The 23,680-nt window shown below is 32.2% G+C and overlaps 1 long non-coding RNA gene across 1 annotated transcript in view; it reads right to left on the bottom strand.

Moving 5' to 3' along the window:
• The window catches only part of LOC141545595 (uncharacterized), a 379,465-nt gene that overhangs the window by 349,512 nt on the left and 6,273 nt on the right, over nt 1-23,680 (bottom strand). Inside the window, exon 2 of the long non-coding RNA XR_012483082.1 lies at nt 2,037-2,317. This is a non-coding gene — a long non-coding RNA (uncharacterized LOC141545595). The remainder of the gene's footprint in view (nt 1-2,036; nt 2,318-23,680) is intronic.

Below are 23,680 nucleotides of genomic sequence, written 5' to 3' on the forward strand. Positions count from 1 at the left end.
TGCATATATTTTGGAACTAAAAAAGTTATTTTAAAAAATCTGCCTATATTAAAAATGTATCAATATTCCCAAGATGCACTAAAATTTGTAATGTCTTCCCAAATAGAATAATTTGGCAAAGTTTTTCCTTTGTGCATATGGATGTAACTCCACATAGCTGAAAACTATTTTTATATCAAAGAATTAAATAAAAGGTATAATTATTCATGCATTTATTTTAAGCCTTCTATTTTCCTTTACATATGATTTTTAAAAAAGGAACTTTACCAGGCAAAAAACATGCTAATAAGTTAATCACAGAATAGCCCATCATTCTTTTTTCTATTTGTCACATTTTCTACTCAAAGTCCTATACTATCATCATGACATAGAACTTGCTCTAAAGTCCTGAAGATTCTTTTGAAAAGTGAAACTCCAGCAAGTATTTACCATTACAAAAAAGCTTTCAGTAACTGCCTAGCAATAAACATTTTCTGAGAACCAGCCTAGACAAGAATAGAGAGCATCACTAGTAGAGTGTCAATTTGGAGATGGATTTTTTTGGCCATAACACATAATAAAGCAAAAAAAAAAAAAAATACAAAAAGATATGCAGTCCAGAGAAGTTTCATTTTACTTCTGTAGGGGAAATTATGACAGAGATAGATTAATAAGGATCACATAAGGTTTTAGATTACTTGTAAACTTTAACTTGCCTATTAGTACTCTAAATATGAATTTTAGAAAAGTGACCTAACAAAGCTCTCCAAAATAGAAATAGTACACCAAAAACTAAAGATATTTCTATGGTCTAGTATACACCAAATATAAGGAAAGTAAAACAAAATCAAATAACAATAGCAAACAAAATAAAATAACAATAGCAAATAAAACAAAAAAGAAACTTGTGCTTAGTGAATTCAATCAGCAATCCTCCTCCCCTGTCAATCTCACTGGCAGTGAGGCTGCACTAGCACCTCCAAGATTAAGACATTTGATTTCCCACCTCTACATCCTCACCTCACCTTTCTTACTAGAGCCTCACAATTTCATTTCTAGGCTGTAGAATTTTTTTTTTTTACTACAATAGTTACTTTTGCCACAGCTCTTCAAGAATTAAAATTTGCTAGGCCCTGAAACCTTGGAGAACTGATACAGGTTTCATGGAAACCAACTTCTGCCAAGAGAAGACTCTACTGTTGTTAAGGAAAACAGACTATGCCTTTGCCATGAAAAGCAGATTCTATATAGATGATATCAGTATACTCTGAACTTGTAATGCTAGGCCAGAGAACTAACCAAAAGAACACTTTGGATAGTTAATGAAGACAGAAACTTATGTGTCTAAGCACTGTAAAGTATATAACCAAACCTGAGAGAAAAGCAGAGCATTCATCTGGGGCCAATTCTGCCTATGGGAAGGTCATTTGGGCCAGAAACCTAATGAACTACTGTTGTGGGAGGAAGTTGAAATGCTTTGGTAGACAGTTCTCAAGGAAACCCCAATCAGAGGGGAGGAATCAGAAGTGAACAATAAAGAAAATAAGGAGAAGGAGGAAAAGACAGACAGTACTAAAGATTCCAGGAAAATGAAATAATAACAGAAGGAAATACGGCTTTTGAAATTAGTAAATTAGTTCAGACATCTATGAATAAATACTGCAAATTGATGGAAAATAACTCAACACTTGATAAGACAGAGGACTCAGACTTCTGGCAATTTGGAACTACTACATTATCTTCCTGAATAGTTTTAAAGAAAATGAGAATTTATGTCGCAAATAGTAAAAATAATGAACAGAATAGGAAAAAAAAAAAACACTTTAATATGCAATGGCAAGCTTCACCAAAGAAACAAAGAGAATACGTTGGAAATATAAATACACAGAGGTGAAAAATAAATTCTAGATTTGAACCAGAATACAAGAACATTAAAAAAAATATTCTCATTAAATAAACAAAACATATGGATCTTTAAGACAGGATATTTAGAGACAGCCTAAGGATCACAGGGCTCCTGAAAAAACATAACAGTACTGTTGTGATAAGGAACCCACCTGCCAATGGCTTCTGGAGATCTAAACTCAGACCTGTAGAATGGATCTGTCCATGTGTGAGGATGATGAAAGGAGACTGAGAGACAGTTGCATTCTCCGGCCGCTGGACTGAGGCGCAATTGTGTCATCTGACCTCTCTCCACTTCCCTCTTGCCTCCAATTTATTTAATTCCCAATCCACAAGGAATGCCTGTGAAGGCTGCTTTGCAACTCCTTCAAGTTTATGATTCACAGCTGTGTAGGCTTTGAGAATTGGCCTGCCCCTTCATCTGGGCATAGTCCTTAACACAAGACAAAAAAAAAAAAAACAAAACAATATTACCGTGAAGGAAACAATCAAATAGGACTGCTCTATACTTCTCTGACCATTGAAAATTAAATTCCAAATGAAAGAATTGACAAATGGACTTCAGAAAAAAAAAATCCAATGTTGCAAACTCTGAAATTATATATTAATGAAATTAAATTATAAATTCCTGAAGATATCAGGAGAAATTCCTTGAAATTTGAATAACATAAGACTCTTAAAAACCTACTAAAGAAAAAAAGGAAAGGATGAAAGAATGTTTTCTACAGAATGAAATCCTCATGCCTGAATACAATATTTTTCCCAATAATGCTTAATAATGATTTTTTTTTCTCTTTACTTATCTCCCATTTATCTTGTTTATATATCATTTGTATGTAGTGCTTGGGATGCTAACTCCCTAACTAAATCATAGGCTCTTTGAAATTAGCCGTTTTTGTTTTTGTTTTTGTTTTTTAATTGTATTTTTATTTTATGAAATGAAACAAGCTTTTCCATAACATAGAATAAAAAAATAAAAATAATTATACACAAAACTGGAAAATTATTGGGTACAACTTGCTATTCCTATTAAATATATAATAAAATTATGATGTAACTTCCTTTTTTGTTTTTTCTTCCCTTCCATACATTCCAAGGATGTTTATCATTGGAAACAAATAGGTGTGTGTGTGTCTACACATACATACTCACATGTGTAAAATAGTTCTATATATGCTTCTACTTATCAGTTCTTTCCCTTGATGTAATAGGATCTTCTTTCATAGATCCTTCATAGTTAACTTGGGTATTTCTAATAGTCAAAATAACTTATTCTGTCAAAATTGTCCTTTTTAAAAAAATTATTGTATACAACGCTCTCTTGTTTCTGTTTATTTTTATCTTTGCTATTTTATTCATTATAAGGATTATAAAATCCTTATTTTTAGAATTTCTTATACTGCAGTATAATTCTATGAATATCATGCACCACAATTTATTCAATCATTCTGTAATTTAGGGTACTACCATAATTTCCAGTTATTTGACATCACAAATAAAACTGCCGTAAATATTTTTGAATATATAGATTATTTTCCTCTTTTCCTATTCATCTTTGGAAATAGATTTACTGGGGGCATAAACAGGTTAAAGTGTATAAGAATTTTAATAATTCTTTGAACATCATTTCAGATTACTTTCCAAAATGTTTTGATCAGTTTAGTTCCAACAACAGTAACTTAGTGTCCCCATGTTACTGCATACCCTCCGACATTTGTCATTTATCACTTCAAATATTTTAGCCTATATGATAGGTATAAAAAGATATGTCAGGGTTGTTTTAATTTACATTTTTCTGAACAACAATGATTTAAAGCATGTTTATATGACTATAAATACTTTTGATTTATTCATTGAAAAACTGCCTATTAATTTCATTTAAATTTGCCAATTTAGGAATGATATATAATCATTTTTTTTAATTTTATTTTTTAATAGTTTTTATTTACCAGATATATGCATGGGAAATTTTATAACATTTACAATTGTCAAACCTTTTGTTCTAAATTTTCCCCTCCTTCTTCCCCTCCCCCAGATGGCAGGTTGACCAATACATGTTAAATATGTTTCAGCATAAATTAAATACAATATATGTATACATGTCCAGATAGTTGTTTTGCTGTACAAAAAGAATCGGACTTTGAAATAATGTACAATTACCCTGTGAAGGAAATCCAAAATGCAGGTGGACAAAATTAGAGTAGTTGGGAATTCTAAGTAGCGGTTCATAGTCATCTCCCAGAGTTCTTTTGCTGGGTATAGCTGGTTCAGTTCATTATGGCTCTATTGGAACTAGAACTATTGATTCACCTCATTGTTGAAATGGCCACATGCATCAGAATTGATCATCATATAGTATTGTTGTTGAAGTATATAATGATCTCCTGGTCCTGCTCATTTCACTCAGCATCAATTCTTGTAAGTCTCTCCAGGCTTTTCTGAAATCATCCTGCTGATCATTTCTTACAGAAAAATAAAATTCCATAATATTCATATACCACAACTTATTCAGCCATTATCCAATTGATGGGCATCCACATAGTTTCCAGTTTCTGGCCACCACAAAGAGGACTGCCACAAACATTCTTGCACATATAGGTCCCTTTCTCTTCTTTAAGATTTCTTTGGGATATAAGTCCAGTAGTAACACTGCTGGGTCAAATGGTATGCACAGTTTGATAAGTTTCTGAGCATAGTTCCAAATTGCTCCCCAGAATGGCTGGATGTGTTCACTAATCCACAAACAATGTATCAGTGTCCCAGTTTTCCCACATACCCTCCAGCATTCTACATTATCTTTCCCTGTCATTCTAGCCAATCTAACAGGTGTGCAGTGGTATCTCAGAATTGTCTTAATTTTCATTTCTCTGATTAATAATGACTTGGAGCATCTTTTCATATGACTAGAAATAGTTTCAATTTCTTTATCTGAGAATTGTCTGTTCATATCCTTTGACCAATTATGAATTGGAGATTGGCTTGATTTCTTATAAATTAAACTCAATTCTTTATATATTTTGGAGATGAGGCCTTTATCCTCCGATAAAGGAATGTAAAATATTTTCCCAATATACTGTTTCCCTTCTAATCTTATCTGCATTAGTTTTGTTTGTCCAAAACCTTTTCAATCTGATATAATCAAAATTTTCTATTTTGTGATCAATAATGATCTCTAGTTCTTCTTTGGACATAAATTCATTCCTCTTCCACAGGTCTGAGAAGTAAATTATCTTATGTTCTTCTAATTTATTTATAATCTCATTATTTATGCCTAGGTCATGAACCCATTTTGACCTGACCTTGGTATACATGTTAAGTGTGGGTCAATGCCTAGTTTCTGCCATGTTAATTTCCAATTTTCCCAGCAATTTTTGTCAAACATTGAGTTCTTATCCCAAAGGCTGGGGTCCTTGGGTTTGTCAAACCCTAGTTTATTAGAGTTATTGTTGATTTTGTCCTTTGGACCTCACCTATTCTACTAATCAACTAGTCTATTTCTTAGCCAATATCAAATTGTTTTGGTAACTGCTGCTTTAAAATATAATTTTAGATCTGGTACAGCTAGGCCATCTTCATTTGTTTTTTTTTTTTTTCATTAGTCCACTTGAAATTATTGACCTTTTATTTTTCCCTATGAACTTTGTTGTTATTTTTTTAGGTTATTAAAATATTTTTGGGAGTCTGATTGGTATAGTGCTAAATAAATAGATTAGTTTACATAGTATTGTCATCTTTACTATATTTACTCATCCTATCCAAGAGCATTTAATATTTTCCAATTGGTTAGATCAGACTATTTATATACAATTGATTTGTAGTTTTGCTCATATAGTTTCTGATTTTCCCTTGGCAGATGGATTCCTAAATATTTTATACTATTGGTTGTTACTTTAAATGGAATTTTTCTTTGTAACTCTAACTGTTGGATTTTGCTAGTGATATATAAGAATGCTGATGATTTAGTGGGTTTATTTTGTATCCTGCAACTTTGCTAAAGGTGTGGATGATTTCTAATAACATTTTAGTAGAGTCTTTGGGGTTCTCTAAATCATCCTACCATCTTATCATCCTATTATCCTATCATCAGCAAAGAGTGATAATTTGGTTTCCTCATTATCTACCTTTTTGTTTTTGAGCCAGCACCAGATTTATTACTAAGATAGTTTAAGATATGATACTGCTAAGGCTCCTTCCTTTACTTCCACCCAATTTTTTTCTTTTGGCTTTCTTGAATTTCTGTGATTTCAAATAAATTGGAAGTTATTTTCATAATTCAATAAAATATTTTTGGTAATGAAATTTGTATGGTATTGAATACATAACTTAATTTGAATGATCATTTTTATGATATTGTCTCTGCCCATGCATGTTGTGTGTGTGTGTATGTGTGTATAATTTGTTTATTTGTTTGTTTGTTTTCATGTAATCCCTGAGATTGTTTTGGCAAGTGTATTCCCAGGTATTTTAAATTGGGTATAGTTTATTATATCTCCTTTTAGGGTTTTGTTTCAGATATACAGGAATGCTGATAATTTATGTGGATTTGTTTTATATTCTGCAACTTTGCTAAAAATATTATTTCAATTAAGTTTTTAGTTGAGTTTTTGGGATTTGCCAAGTAGATTACCATATTGTCTGCAAGAAGAACTTTGTTGGCTCATTCCGTGTAGTTATTTCTTGAACTTATTTATTTTTTTTAAAATTTCAATTGCTAGGATTTCCAATATAATGTTGAACATATATTGGTAACAACAACCATCCTTATTTCACACCTGATCTTACTGCAAACCCTTTCTGTTTATCCCCCTTACAAATGCTTGATAATGGTTTTCAATAAATGCTTTTCATCAATTTGAGGAAAATATTTTATACCTATACATTTAAGTATTTTCCTTTTTTTTTTCTTTTGCTGAGTCAATTGGGGGTAAGTGACTTGTCTAGGGTCACACAGCTAGGAAGTATTTAAGTGTTTCAGGCCACATTTGAACTCAGGTGCTCCTAACTTCAAGGCTGGTCCTCTATCCACTATGCTACCTACCTGCATCATGTTCAAGTATTTTCATAGGAAAAAAATTATTCTACTCTATCAATGTTTTTTTTCTATTAATATAAACATTAATTTTAAAAAAATATATTGTTAATATAATTTATTATGTTAATAGTTTCTCTTATATTCTGTATCTCTGGTATAAACCTGACTTGGTCATAATGTTTATTCTTTGTATTATATAGTTAGGATTTTTTCATCCCTATTAATTAATGAAATTAATTATACTTTTTTCATTGTTTTTACTCTTCCTGGCTTACATAACAAAATCATAATTCTTTCATACAATAAATTTAATAGGAACATTCACCTGTCTATTATGCCAATAGATATATACAATTTATTTTGCTGCTTTTGCAGTATCATATAATTTTTCATATATTTTCTCTTTACTCCATTATTTTAATAAAATCATTGATTGTTTCCATGATTTTTTCTTTAACTGACTCATTCTTTTAGATTAGATTATTTAATTTCCACTTCATTTTAAATTTATGTTTCTCTGCTCCCTTATTAAATGAATTTATTTGTTTTGTCATATAAAAAGGATACTTTATTATATATATTTTTATAACATTATCCCTTGTATTCATTTTTCCAAATTATCCCCTCCCTCCCTCTACTCCCTCCCCTTGATAACAGGCAATCCCACACATTTTATATGTGTTACAGTATAACCTAGATACAATATATGTGTGTAAATACCATTTTCTTGTTGCACGTTAAGTATTAGATTCCAAAGGTATAAGTAACCTGGGTACATAGACAGTAATGCTAACAATTTACATTCACTTCCCAGTGTTCCTTCTCTGGGTGTAGTTGTTTCTGTCCATCATGGATCAACTGGAAGTGGGTTGGATCTTCTTTATGTTGAAGATATCCCCTTCCATCAGAATACCTCTTCATACAGCATTGAAGTATACAGTGATCTTCTGTTTCTATTCATTTCACTCAGCATTAGTTGATGTCTCTCCAAGCCTCCTTGTATTCCTCCTGCTTGTCATTTCTTACAGAGCAATAATATTCCATAACCTTCATATACCATGATTTACCCAACCATTCTCCAATTGATGGACATCCATTCATCTTCCAGTTTCTAGCCACTACTAAAAGAGCTGCCACAAACATTTTGGCACATACAGGTCCCTTTCCCCTCCTCAGTATTTCTTTGGGATATAAGTCCAATATTTCAGTTTGTTAAATGTCTTCTTTTTCTTCTTTCCTCTATTCTCCTCTTCTCTTCTCTTCTCTTTTCTTTCTTTCTTTCTTTCTTTCTTTCTTTCTTTCTTTCTTTCTTTCTTTCTTTCTTTCTTTCTTTCTTTCTTTTCTTTCTTTCCTTCTTTCGTTCTTTCTTTCTTTCTCTCTCTCTCTTTCTTTCTTTCTTTCTCTCTCTCTCTGTCTTTCTCTCTCTTTCTTTCTCTCTCTCTTTCTTTCTTTCTCTCTTTCTCTCTCTCTTTCTTTATCTCTCTCTTTCTCTCCCTTTTTCTTTCTTTCTTTCTTTCTTTCTTTCTTTCTTTCTTTCTTTCTTTCTTTCTTTCTTTCTTTCTTTCTTTCTTTCTTTCTTTCTTTCTTTCTTTCTTTCTTTCTTTCTTTCTTTCTTTCTTTCTTTCTCTCTCTCTCTGTCTTTCTTTCTCTCTTTCTCTCTCTCTTTCTTTCTCTCTTTCTCTGCCTCTTTCTTTCTTTCTTTCTTTCTTTCTTTCTTTCTTTCTTTCTTTCTTTCTTTCTTTCTTTCTTTCTTTCTTTCTTTCTTTCTTTCTTTATTTCTTCCTCTCATTTATTTTTTCCTTCCTTCTTCCTACTTTTTTTCTTCCTTCCTTCTTTTTTCCCTTCCCTCTCCTCCTCCTCCCCATCTCTTTTCTTTTCTTTCTGCCTCTACTTAGTTTTCCTGGATTTCCTTCAAAAATATGCTCAAATACTACCTTGTTATATAGGTCTTTTCTACTAACCACTCACCCTCTTGTCCCTACCTCCTTTTCAATTACTAATGTTTGTCTTGCTGATTAATCATTATTTCTCTAGAAATAACACTTTTGTCCATTTAAATGTTTGCTTCTTGAAGATATGGATTGTGGTATTTATTTTGCTTTGTGCTGTTATATTTTGATTTTTGTGGCTTATTTGTGGTGTTTGTGTTTTGTTTGACTTTCTTCATTTTTTCAATAATTAAGTGTTCTCTATTAATTACTTAGTAAATACCTGATTGACTAAATATTTTATGCTCAAAGTAGAATGTAAGTTCTCTAAGGAAAAATTATATTATTTGCTTATATTTGTATACAGGGAGAAAGAAAAGGAGAAGAATGGAACTCAAAATCTTCTAAAATGAATGCTAATTTTTTTGACATGTAAGTTGTGAAAATATAAAAATATAAAAAAAAATCCCCCTTCCTAAAGTAGCAGCTATTCATACCTACCTACTTCCTCATACACATATATGCACATACAATGCATATATGTGTGTTTCTGTAAGTGTGTGTGTATGTGTGTATCTTTGGCATGATCTATGACTTAAAGCTTAAATTTTTCTCTTAAATTCTTATTCATAGTTTTTCTCTATGAGTTTACATAAAATAAGAAAATTCCCTCTTTTACTTTTAAAATATTCAATAAATAAATCAAACTTTGTTACTTAGCCTCATGTTTTGTGCTAAATTAGCATTAAGACTATATTTAAGGCATGAAATAATGAATAATTTGGAACAATTTAGAATTATAAATAACAGTAAGAAAGAAGTCTGGACAAAGAAATAAGTAGCAAATAAATGGAGAATTACCATTATTCTATAATCATACCCTGAAATAATTAGGATTTAGGGATGAAGTTTTAAAATCCCTTTCCTAGGGTTTCCCTTTCTTCTCTTTTCCATCTTCCAAAGATGGTAAGTAACTTTGTATAGTTTATATATGTGCTATCATGTCATATAAGATATTTCCATATTGGTCACAGTTGTTAAAAGAGAGAGAGAGAGAGAGAGAGAGAGAGAGAGAGAGAGAGAGAGAGAGAGAGAGAGAGAGAGAGAGAGAGAGAGAAAGAGAGAGAGAGAGAAACATATCAAGAGAAAAAATACATGACAAATAATAAGTAAAAAGGTATGCTTTGATCTATATTCAGAGTCCCTCATTTTTTTTTTTTTTATCTGGATATGGAAACCATGTGCTTTGTTAAGTAATTCATACTTGATCATCACACAATGTGGCTGATACGGCACACAAAGTTTGCCTGGTTCTGTTCATTTTACTTTGCATCAGTTCATGCAAATCCTTCCAAGGTTTTCTAAAAGGTGCCTTATTGCACAATACTGTTGAGGGGGAGGTTTTAAAATCAGAAGTTGGATAACTATTTGCCATTTTTGCTATATCACAGACTCCTTTTTAATTTTATTGTTTTGTATAATTTGACTATCCTTTTTGATTCTTTTTTTTTCTTGAGAATTTTACATCGATAGTCCAAAGATTTCAATGATACAATTTTTTAAAAATTATCATTAAAGATAGAACAGTGAACTTATTAAAATGTGCTAGGACAGGAAACAAAATGACATTTTCTATTTTGTGGTAAATAAGCCATTGGTCAGTTTTAGCATCAGATTTTTAATTCCATTTAATTTAATAATCTTGATTTTCTATACTGATTATGTTCACTATTGATTTTATTATCTTGGACTGCTAGGAGAAAACATTTTTGTAAAGAGTTGTCAAATTTCAATTGTTTCCTTTTTTTTTTTTTTTTTTTTTTTTTGGCCTCTACCTAACCCTCCTTTTTTCTTCTATGCAATGACTACATTGCTACATTGGTTATTGTTATAATTTATGTCTCAGCATCATAATGCAAACTTTTTGATAAGTTAGATCCCAGTAGAAGTTTTAAAATAAAACAGGTTATTGACCTGATTACCTAATACCCCAAAGATTTCTTTTTCTAGGGCTTAGTTCCCACATTATCTTTGATGTTGCTGCAGAATAGGTGAGCATTTGCTACACCAGCCGCCTAATTAGGAACAATAATGTCACTAGGGATATCTCAGACCTTCTGCATACTGAATCACTATGTCCTGAAATATAAAGGGTGGGGTAATGCATCTTATAAATGCCAATTTAGTTAGGTTCTAATCACAGATACTTCATCAACTGACAAAAGAAAAACCTCAGTAGGTGCACCACTTCAAAATCTGGGACAACTTACATGTAATTTCAGGAATCAGCAGGGACACACAGCTGGAGAAAAATAAAAAGCTTGCTGTAATTGAAAATTGCCTTGAAGCTTGTTTGTGATTAAAATGAAGTTCAGTTCCTTGAAATCTTGTTTAGCAATTAAATCTGTTTTACTTAGGCAATGAAATATTGTCTATTGTCCGGGAATGATAAAACTAGTACAGACATGCTTTAGTATTTGATGCTAATTGAACATATGCAGTCAAGACAAAAAAAAATGAAATAAATAAAATAAAATAAAAAATTAAAAATAAATGTCACAGAATCTATAGCCAGGAAGTCTATTTCTTTCCTTCAAAGTAATGACGGGATTATCACACTCACTGAAATTATGTAACTCTTTTTAAAGTTCAAAATACAGACTCATTAATTTACCAAGGGAAACTAACAAAAACATCTCTGGATTGCATACTTGGAATTATAAATTTCTTGGACCTTCTGATCTATATATACGATCCTCTTTTTCAATAATTCCACAACTGTATTTATTATTCCCATGCATTCAAATAAATCTGTGGTTAATAAAATATATCATTTTCAACTATCTTTAAAATTTAATTGTTCCATACCTGCTTGAAAGAAGAGCAAAATGAAAGCAATGTGAACCAAGCCTCTATTTCTTTCTTTAATAAAAACATTTCAAACTCAACAAATAAATATCAAAATGAAATGCAGGTGATTCACTTTGAAGCTCTGGGAACTGTCACTTAACCACTAACATTTGAGTGCAATGCTTTTTGATATTTTTGTTTCTTTTAGTTTATCGTTGTCATTATTTTAACTTTTGTACATTTTTCCTCTATTTTAATGAGTAGAGTTTGTAATAGATTCCATTATAACCTGTTACTAACAAGTGTGTCTACCCATTGACATATATTTTGTGCTAAAGTGCTAAGAGATCTTCAATTTATCTTATCTTGTTATTACATTTTATCCTTATTATATTCAGTATTATATAAGACAAAATAAATGTGTAACAAATTTCTGTTCTTCTGCACAAATAATTGTCCAATGAATTTAAACCAAATAATTCTGTACTTCAGAAAAGAAAATTAGACACAGATATTAATGTTCTCCTTACAAAATTGTACTAAAGTTAAGATAAACATTTTCTCCCCACAACTTTCACTTCCAAAAAGGGGAGATTTCCAGCTGATAACAATTGATTACCCTGGCTGACATGTGTGATTTTTCTAATCAAGAGCATAAGGGCCAATTGCCATTCTTTTTGAATTGTAGCTTTTTTGTATATGTGGGTATGAGATATGGCTAGCCTTCAAATGCTCAATCCTTTCATGACCAAGACAAAAAAGAGGACATTATGAGACAGGCATTTAGGAATATTTATTGGTCTTCATGAAATTTATTAGAATAAAATTAAATGAAGTTAGAAGTATTTGAGAGTGAAAAAAAAAGTTTTGGAGAGATCCACATTAGACATGAGTAAGCTGCAACATATTCAAGATTAAATATAGCTCACGAAAAATTGCATAGCCATGACGTATAATGGAAACGACAGTGTAATCACTCTAGACAGCTCATGTCCTTTATTAGAAACCATATAACATCAAGAGAATATATTTATATGATTGTGTGTGTGTGTGTGTGTGTGTGTGTGTGTGTGTGTGTGTGTGTGTGTGTGTGTGTATTCACTGTTCAATGGCAGGAATTAGCAAGATTTTGCAATTGGCCGAGAGGGCAACAATGAAATGAAATATGCATTGTGAAAGAACTACACATTATTGAGGACATAAATCCATAGAATAACTGCAAAGTTTAAAGCATTATAAAATGTAAATTGATATATATTATTTTAAAATGCATAACAAATCAATAATAAAGAAGTCAAGGGAAATATTATAGCCATTTTGATTTTTAGCACCCTTACACTAAAATATTGACAAAGCAAAAAAGTGAATATTTTGGACATAGGAAAGTAATTTGATATGAATCTGAATGCCTGGGAGAGTAGCAAATTTCCTCATAGCAATGTTCCTCCTCCTCTCCCCAACCCTTCCATCAAACTAAAAAAACACAAATGACTATATAATAGTGTCATCATACCTAATATTCCTACATCCTTCTGTATATGATTTTACAGATGAGTTTACATTCTAAGTTGCTTTTGATTTCTTTCTCATTTTATCAATATGTCATCTGCTCTCTGAGGTAACTGAAACAATTTTGTTCTCATAGCTATGTCAAATGATATATTTTATTCAAACTTCCACATTGAATCATTAGAATTTGTTTCAGTGTCATATCATTTGTCTGTTGTTCATTTTCATAATCAATAACATGTTTAATTAGATGAAGATTGAGTTGTTTCAACTGGAGTATGTATGTTTTCATAAGATTGTTTCTTATAAATATACATTAATTCTGATTTTCATTTTTAAAAGATATTGACATTATTATTAAAAATTACATTAGAAAGATAATTCAGATTACCTGCATAAAGTAATGAAACTTTTCCTATCCTTTAGAAAATAGTGAATAATTGTTTTGGAACTCCTTAATCGTCATTTTTAATATTTAAAGGCAACAACTGTGAGTTTAATCATTATGATGTGTATATAAGAAGCTTATATAGTGTGTTTATCCCTTTTTATTACTAATTTCTCATGCATACATTTCATTATATTTCTCAATAGTCTCATTTATCCCCAACTTTCCATTTAAGTAAAAGTGAATAAATAAATGAAAGGAAAAAAAGTGCTTAGTATGTGTAAATTTACTAAGAAGTTGGAGACACAAATTGAAAATAAAGGCAGCTATGCTTCCAGGGAGCTAATGTTCAAGTGAAAGAGATAACAAATATAGAAGGATTCATCTGAAAATTAAATGTTCTTATACTATTATAGCAAAGTGGATGATAATGCTTCTTCTTTCATGTTATTTCCGCTTGTAAAAATTCATCATTTTCAAATGCTAAAGTACTTGATACTCAAATATGTTGATGACAATGACATCCTTTCTTGAATCTTCAAGAGTTGTGACTGCTGCAACTGACAGACTGCCTATCTATAGGGAGTATTTCCCAGGATTATGGCAGACCCCACAGAGCATTGTTATTTCAAAAGGTCAGGAGCTTTCTCCACCCACCAGATTCTGAGAAGTAGTGTTTATGGTTTGAGTCATCTAACATCTGTAGCTTGTTCTTTCTCAAAATACTTCACTGCTTCAGGTAGGGCTAAAAATCCTAAGTGAGATAATTTGATTTGCTGGATTATATTCCATTCTTAATAAAACTTCTCTACTCTTTATTTCTGTATTCTATGTTATTACAAACATTATTGTTATTACTAAATCTGCAAGCACATTTGTAGTTTTTTTTATAAACACCTATCATAAGCCCAGTAGTAAATGATACTAAAATATTATTTTAGTTTTTACTTGCTGCCTTTGAGCATAAATTAAGACCAACTCTGCCAATGTCTGCTTTTGCTTTCCCAAGTTGCAAATATGTCACTCTTCCATTTATCTTTAACATATTTCTTTTTTTCTGGATGAATCAATAATGGATATCCCAAGATTAGTACCATCAGCTTCTCCAATAGTATGTCTATTCATTGGCCATTAGAACAATGAACTTAGAATATTAAGAGCCACAATAAGGGGTACAGATAGTCTTAACATAGTGATTCATAGTACCTATCTATAAAAATAATGACATTAAAATAAGCGAGAATTTTGGAGGTATGATTTGAAATCAAAGTAAGTATAAATACCTAGGAGGACAGCTGATAATTTTCTTGAGAATTGTTTTGCACTGCCACCTTCAACCTATCCATTAATTTTAAAAAGTCCCACAAATTCTAAGCTTTAAGTGCTATATCTTTGGATCAAAATTTAGATATCCCATATTGATATTCTGCAAAAGAAGTTTGTGAAAATATTTATTAATAGGAAGGACATAGATAAGTGGTTCTTTATAATGAGATTTTGAGAACAAATTCAAATGTAATTATATGTTGGAAATAGTTTGCACTTTTTAGGGTTGTAACCATGACTAATTAATTTCTTTAACTAAAGAATGGTACTAGTGATGTCAAAGTCATGGTTCAGTCCTTATTTAGACCACTTATTGAGCTTGTATTCCACCTTAAAAATGTCTTACAGATTCATAATCTTGGTTACAAAAGGGATGGCTTAGCTCAAATCTTTCAAAGACATGGGAGATATATTTTGAATGACTTATTCTGCTCATGTGGAGTCAGGATTATCATCTTGATTTATAAACGGCAAAACCTTATTCTACATGTGAAAATAAGTTCATTGCCAATGAAATGCTTCTTCATAATTCATACTTTTCAGTACAAAGGTTGGTCAGTAAAAGAGAATTATGCAAAATAGTAGAACTTTTAAATGGAAAGGTTAGGTGAGCAATGGATTTTCTTTTGTATAGCACTAATGCAGCAGGAGGGGGAATGAAGCCACTGTTGGTGAGTAATGCTCCATAATTCAAGTCTTTATTGAAAAAGAGCTTCCAGTAACATAGCTTTTTTTTTTAATAGGGGAAATATAGAGGAATTTAATAATTTAAAGGATGGTTAAAATCTTTGAATTGGAAAAGTGAAAGTGAATATATGACCAGTAGAAAAAAGTTACTATTTACAATTTCCAAAAGCTGATGAGGGACTTTGTATTTCTCCATGCTTCTTTTGAAATTCTTTCAAAAGTGCAATTAAAAAAGATATATACATATATATACATACATGAATAAAATATGTATATATATATGTATATATATATATATATATATATATATATATATATATATATATATATATATATATATATGTGTGTATGTATGTGTATATGTATGATGTATATGAGAGAGAGGAGATTTATTGTTGAAATTTATGTCTGGCTCTTTAATCTCCTGCTGTTCACCCTGGCTCCTAGCCTGGGTGGCCAAGCCAAGATGGGTAGCCGAAAGAGGTAAGGATTTTGGTAGTGAACACATGGGTCTTCTGACCAGGTGTTCACCAGGGAACCAACAAGTCAGGGCATCAGTCAGGGCATTATGTGAGTAGGTATAATAAAGGCTTTTAAGATTACACGTGGTTGTTCTTGAGTGCGCTACCGGTTACTAAGCTATAGATTCAAGAGATTGTGGCCAGAGACCTTAGAAGGCCTCAGAGGAGGCGAGCCGGGTAGAGCTCACACTGCAAAGGACAGTGGTCAAAGGTGCTCTGGTGGGTCTAGGACAGACTAGTAATTGTAACTGCCAAGAGAGCACGTTACAAATGGCGCCCAACGTGGTGGACGCATCAGGAATTATCAGGTTTTGAAAATATTTAATATTCAGAATTAAGATTCTGAAAGATCCGGTAGAAACGCCACTTAAGAGGGAAGACAGAAGCAATATGGACCCAGGTAACTCTGGGATCAGGCTCAAGGACACAGCTGAACATAATGCTTATTATATAAAGAGGTTAAAGAGCCAGATGGAAGATCTTTTAACAAAGATCACCACTGAAGAACAGCAGGAAGCTTGTAATCAAGCTCCACAAAGGCTATCCCCACACCCAGTAAATAGAGCTAGGAGAGGGAGCAACCTAGAGCTAATGCGATTGTATGACAGTAGAGAGTATAAAATGCCACAGCAAGAGTTGCTGGAATTGCAGGTTAAACTACAGATGGAGATAGAGAAAGAAGAAAAAGCTAGGTTACTACAGACAGAACAGGAAGAGTTCAAACCAGTGGCTGAAACTAAGGAAGGAAATAAAGGAACCACATGGACTAAAGTTGTAGAAATTCTTCTTAGCATTTTGTTGGTTTACCTCCTGCATTGTTGTTTTAAGGAATTTATCCATTACTCTTCCATTGAGAAGAAGTTTAGTTCTTTTTATGTGCAAAGCTCAGGTTTGATTTGGAATCAGCCTTTGGGGGATTTTCCAATTCTTCCCACTGCCTCACCTTCTTGGGCCAAGGGAGAAGGGGGAGGAGGAAAAGGAAGGGCGATAATATCATCAGCACTGCCCATTAATCCATTTAAAACTCCTGTGTCTTCATTTCAAAGGACAGGAGTAGGCTTTATGCCCCAAGGCAAAAAGGAATTGTGGGGTATTGAGTATAATCAGAAAAGTTTTAAAAATACAGTTGAGTTAATTTCTAAGAAACCTTACAGGGACAAGACCTTGCAGTTAGAGAGAGTGGAGTTTTATACTTTTAAAACTGCTAGGATCGTCTTTGGAGAGTTGGAACTCCTCTTTTCTTACCTCGTGGATTTTCCACTTCCACAGGTGAGCTTGATTTCCCAACCCCCCACGGGTACTTATAAAACAGTGTCTATGTCTAGAATGGGTTGGAAAATTGCTGTTTTAATCACTAGAATAAATAGACAGTGTGTGATCTTTGACCCAGGAGGAAAAGTAATATCAGATTTATTGATTCACACTCCTGGAGTACAATTCGGTATCAGAAACTCAAACTTTGATTTTTAGGCAAAAGAATTCAGGGATATAGCCGAGTGTTCTAGTAAAGTCATTACTGCACAGACTATCCCCAAGATCTCTTCTAAACAAGAGAAGGGAATTTTGGGATATGTGATTGCTTACAATTTTTAAATTTTGATTTTACATTTTTAAACATTTTTGATTTTACATCTTCAAAGTATTTTGATTTTACATTTTAAAGTTATTTTGGTTTTATATTTTTAATCTATTTCGGTTTTACACTTTTAAATTATTTTGGTTTTACATTTTTAAATTCTTTGCATTTTACCTTAGCAATGCACTTCGGGCATACACAGAAAGTGCAGCTAAGTGACAGACTGACTTTTGTCTGATTTGTTAATCTTTTTGACAACAACTTTGTTTCCACTGTGATGTGGAAAGGCCTGGATGGCATTTGGAAAGGCCCAAGTTGGGCCCCAGGGACATTCCTTCCTAGGTGCAGATCCAGCAGCAGAGTTCATCCCCACCAGAGACATTTGTAACCTGGGGATCCAAGAGAAGGACCAGACAACCAGCCAGAGGGACCAGCCAGATGTCCGCAGCCCTTCAGACGCTGATGGCAGCAATGTCCCTCCTGACCATGACACCAGAGACAGCAGACACAGTTCCAGTGTTGCAGCTGAAATGGATTGTTTTGGGTGATACGCAATATAAAGACTGTAAATGGACAATGGGCCTGCTTGCTTCTCCCGTGGCCACTTGCCATATGGTGGCCTGGGAAGAGGCTTTGCCCTATGCTTTCTATTGAAGGACTATGCTTTTAAATTAGTGGGTGAAAAACCAACACACCCACCTGCCATTGTTATTGAGACAATGTTACTGGACATGACTTTGCTTATGTGCACCTGTGAAACTAGAATTGTTCTAGAATTGTGAAAAGTGCAATAGAGAATTGTGATAAGCTAGAATTGTTCTAGGATTGTGAAAAGTGCAATAGAGAATTGTGATAAGCTAGAATTGTTCTAGAATTGTGAAAAAGTGCAATTGAGAATTGTGATAAACTAGAATTGTTCTAGGATTGTGACAAATGCAATTGAGAATTGTGATAAACTAGAATTGTTCTAGGATTGTGACAAGTGCAATAGAGAATTGTGATAAGCTAGAATTGTTCTAGAATTGTGAAAAGTGCAATTGAGAATTGTGATAAACTAGAATTGCTCTAGGATTGTGAAAAGTGCAATAGAGAATTGTGATAAGCTAGAATTGTTCTAGAATTGTGAAAAGTGCAATTGAGAATTGTGATAAACTAGAATTGCTCTAGGATTGTGACAAGTGCAATTGAGAATTGTGATAAGCTAGAATTGTTCTAGGAGTGTGAAAAGTGCAACAGAAAATTGTAAGAAACTAGAATTGGTCTAGAACTGTGATAAATGTAACTAGAATTGTGACAACATACCTACTGATATTTGTTAACTAGAATTGTGATGTTTTACCTTGTTGACTTCCCACCTCAGTGTTGACATCCTACCTCATTGGCATCCAACCTCTTTGGCTTATTATCTCGAGTATGACTTTGATGAATGGGTTGAACACTTGGGCCACTGTTGAGCCTGGTTCTCATTGTCATACTTCTGTTTACTGATCTGCTGCTTTGTACCTCCTTGGGCATAACACTGTCATCTCATGGATCAAGTGAACTATAGCTGGTGCTAAAAGTTTAGCTTGGTGAGATGTGCGGTTCCCGCAAAACAAGAGAAAGGGAATTGTAAGGGCCCTTTAAATGGGCGGACACAGTGCATCGGGATTGAGGCCCAGAAATAATTTCTGTGGATATTAGGACTGCCCTTGGGCGGGATCCTGGCCATATTGAGATAGCTTCGTAATGGGTGACTCTCTCGATGATTGGCTGTGTGTGTGACCTCACAGGCCCTATATAAGCCCACTGCAGGCAGCAACCGCCCTCTTTAATCTCCTGCTGTTCACCCTGGCTCCTAGCCTGGGTGGCCAAGCCAAGATGGGTAGCCGAAAGAGGTAAGGATTTTGGTAGTGAACACATGGGTCTTCTGACCAGGTGTTCACCAGGGAACCAACAAGTCAGGGCATCAGTCAGGGCATTATGTGAGTAGGTATAATAAAGGCTTTTAAGATTAAAAAAAAAAAAAAAAAAAAAGAAATTTATGTCTGCAATATGAGGGTAAAATGTTATATCTCCAATATAAAATATAGCACATTTATAGTAGAATTTGAGAATTTGGAGAGGAGTTAGTAGAACTAATTGGAGAGCATGCAAACAAATATTTAATCAGAAAACATTTTAAAGAATATTTCAGTAAAGGAAAATGAAAAAAAATATCTTCTCAGAATCACTGATACTTTCAAGAATAATAGGAGAAAACAATACAGATAGTTTTGGTGTGATTTTCTTATTTTTTATCTTAAGAGGAAAAAAATAAGAAAATAGTGTTATGTTTAAAAATTAAGTAAAACTGAAACATGTAGTTCTGAACATGTTTAATTTATGATGAGGCTGGCAATTAACAATGAATGGGATTTCTTGATTACTCTTTCATCTAAAAAGCATAAGGTGTGGTTTACAAACATTTCTAGTTTTGGGAAGTACAAAGAATAGCATTGCATGTGGAAAATAGCATCATTGGAAGTAAAGTCTGACTTATAGATGATGGAAAACAATATGATTGGCTAGACATTGGGGACTAGCAACAACCCTTCCATCCAGCTGCCAGGGAAAAAACTGATTTAAATAATTCATTTGCTCATTAGGTGAACACAGTATAATAGACTTCTTGACACCTATCATTGACATTCTATAAGGTTTTTTTAGTAAGATAACAGATTTCCCTTACTTGTACAGGAGTGTGCAAGCTGTATAGAAATAGCATATTTTCGAATTAAGGTGATTTCTAGGAAAACTGTATTTTAAACTAACTCACAAAAGAAAAAAAAAAACTGAACTTCTGGACTAATGACCTTTTTAACTTAACTCATAGTCAAAGAAGCATGAATCAGGAACTTACAAAATAGAATCAATTATAGAATGGACTCAAATATAAATTACAAAATCAATATTTGATTTTTTCAATGGAATATGCTAGTGAAGAAATAAGTTAGATGACAGTTCATCTTGATATTCCAAATAAATGTCATATATAAGAAAAAAGGATATGCAAACATGAAAAAATTCTATGAATAGCAGACAAAAGAAATATATGGTTTGTACTAGAAAACATTATTATCAATATGAAATCATTTGGATTAGGAAGAAAAAACGCAATCTGAGTTGAGTTGGGATTTGTACAAATTAGAACATATTGTCTAACTTTATTGATAAATCATGAAGAAGATAATCATAAAACAGAAAAAGGCACAATAACTTGTTACTGAATATTGGGTAGGGGAACACAAAGAGGAATAATGCATAAAGTTTAGGCTATGTGTGTTGAGTATTTTGGGTAGAGCTCTATACCTAGATACAATAAGATTTGAGTTTAAAAATCATCCAAGATACTTCCTAAATAATTATTATTTCATAGCACCATTTTCTCAATCCAAAATAAATTTAAAAATAAATAAATACATAAATAAATAAACAACAATATCTATGACATAGGGTTATTTTGAAAAAGAAAAAAAAATTCAATAGGACATGCAAGGCACTTTGTGAACTTTGAATTGCTACACTTCGGAAGCCTTGACTTGCTAAATAAAAGTTAGATATTGTTATTAACCTTTGCATAAAAGAAAATAAAGGACAAAGCATGGGAAAGGATAAAAGGACAAGATGGAAAGAAACACAAAATTAGCAATAATAACTGTGAACCTGAATAAGACGAATTCACACATAAAATGGTACACAGAGTAGAATGTTAGTTAATATAATCCAACAGTATACTGTTTCTAATGAAAATGTACTTGAAACAAATAAACAAACAACAACAAAAATCACAGAACCTTGAGGTGACGTTAAATACATTATACTTCCTATGACCCTAAGAGAAAGCAATAATAAAAAAAACTTCATTAAAAGGATAAAAAGCACATTGTGCTTAAAGTCATCACAGTTAGTTAATATCAAAAGTATATACACACACAAACACATATACATATATACACCTACTGATGCACACACACACATACACATACACACACATACACACATATATATATATATATATATATACACATATACATTCATTCACTTGTGTATGTGTGTGTGTGTGTGTGTGTATGTGTGTGTGTGTGCGCAATTTAACTCTAGGTCTTCCACATCCACTTATCTATCCTTCATCAATTAGTACAAATGTAATATGGAGATGACCTTGAAAGTTAAGTAGCTTTGAGAACAGATCTCCATATTCCATAATGAACATATAAAGCAGAAAGTAGATATGCAATCTAAATTCCTTAGCCTTACATTCAATGCTCTTTACAACAGGAACAGCTCAATGGTACCAAAATTACATTGTCCCCCTGCTTATGCACTATGTTTTCATCAAACTATATTATTTATCATATAATATGCTACATAATATTTCCAACATCTTTGAATTTTCATTATTTTTTTTTTGTTTGTTTGGTTTTTTTACCTGATGTGCCTCTCCTTCCCTTAATATCTCTTGGAATGTTAGTTTTCTCAATATTAAAATTAAATACCACCTCTTTTTTGAAAACTTCCAAAATCTTCCTACTCTGAAATAGTCCTTTAATAGCATTTTTACAACTATATTAAACTAACATTGTATTATATTTTGTACTTTTTATGCTTATCACATATAATGACATTATCTGATGAATATCTATTGAACATATCAATGAGTAAATGGATTAAAAATAATCTGTTGATTAGATTAAGTATTTTATTGTATTTATTTATTTGCTTGTTTGTTTATTCATTTATTTGGATTCCCCATTTCACATAATGTTTTAGCTCTTTTTTTAAGTAGAATGATAAAATTTAAATAATGTACTTGGGGACAAAATATCTGGATAATGTCACTGTGCTTTTCTCATGTGAACAAGGCCTCTATAATTAAAATACACCGTATGTGTATGTATTATATACATGACATTTGTATGTCACATCACCTTCTTGCTCCAAAGCTTTTTAAAACTGTTAACATCTAGCTACTTTGCCACATTGCTTTTAAGTAGCATAGACCCTCTTCCTTTCTATTCCCTTGAAAGCTTTACATTTCAGAAAATAAATGCTTTTGTTTAATCTCAGATTGGACTATGCCTCATTTAAGTTTTATTTTGGGGACTGAAATCTTCCTTTTACAATCATAATAACTATTATCAAACAATTTGAATTTAATCAGTTCAATTGCCTTTTTTCCCTTGGAACATACTTTCTTCTCATCTTTATCCACAGAATCTCTCTTATAATTTTGTGGGCTTTTCTGATCCCTCCTACTGCTACTGGCCCCTTCCTTCATATACCACATAATTTATGTTCTTTTCAAAATATGTGTTCTATATGCTTTCACATATAAATCTTATCTTCTTTCATAGAAAATAATTTCTTTAAGAGAAAGGTCTCCTTTATTTATTTGTTTATTTTTATGTTATATGTCTAATTTATACCACAGTGTCTGACATAGACATTTAATAAACTGTTTCTTGACTGGCTGTTTAAAACATAAGTACATAGCATCTGAAAGTTGGAAAAACACTCATCTCAGGAGCAGTTAACTGCCCAGTGCAGAAATCTCAAACAAAACATCCTTAAATTCAATTTATGAAGATTTAAACTTTGTCAGCAGGAGGAGGGAGGGAGGGAAGGAAATGGTGGTTGTGGTTGTAAGGGATACAAATGGACTTTCTAATTTAGAACTTAAACTGTGATGAATGGTATTTGTAATTATTATAATTGAAATGATAGAAAAGAAGATCTCATCTATTTAATTACAATTTGCATTGGTTTCCTTCTTAAGAGCAACAATCTGGCTTTCAGCATGGGCATGATATAGCTTTCTGTGTAGTTATTTTAGATGTTCAATAGTGGTGATTTTTGCAGGAAGTTAAAAGCTTAGAAACAAGAAAGCAGATCAATTTGCTTTAATGATTTCACTGATGACAGTTATATAGGGCCAAAAAGTATCACTTTTTTCATTCT

The sequence above is a fragment of the Sminthopsis crassicaudata genome, chromosome 6 (genome assembly GCF_048593235.1).
Source record: "Sminthopsis crassicaudata isolate SCR6 chromosome 6, ASM4859323v1, whole genome shotgun sequence".
Classification (NCBI taxonomy): Eukaryota; Metazoa; Chordata; class Mammalia; order Dasyuromorphia; family Dasyuridae; genus Sminthopsis; species Sminthopsis crassicaudata.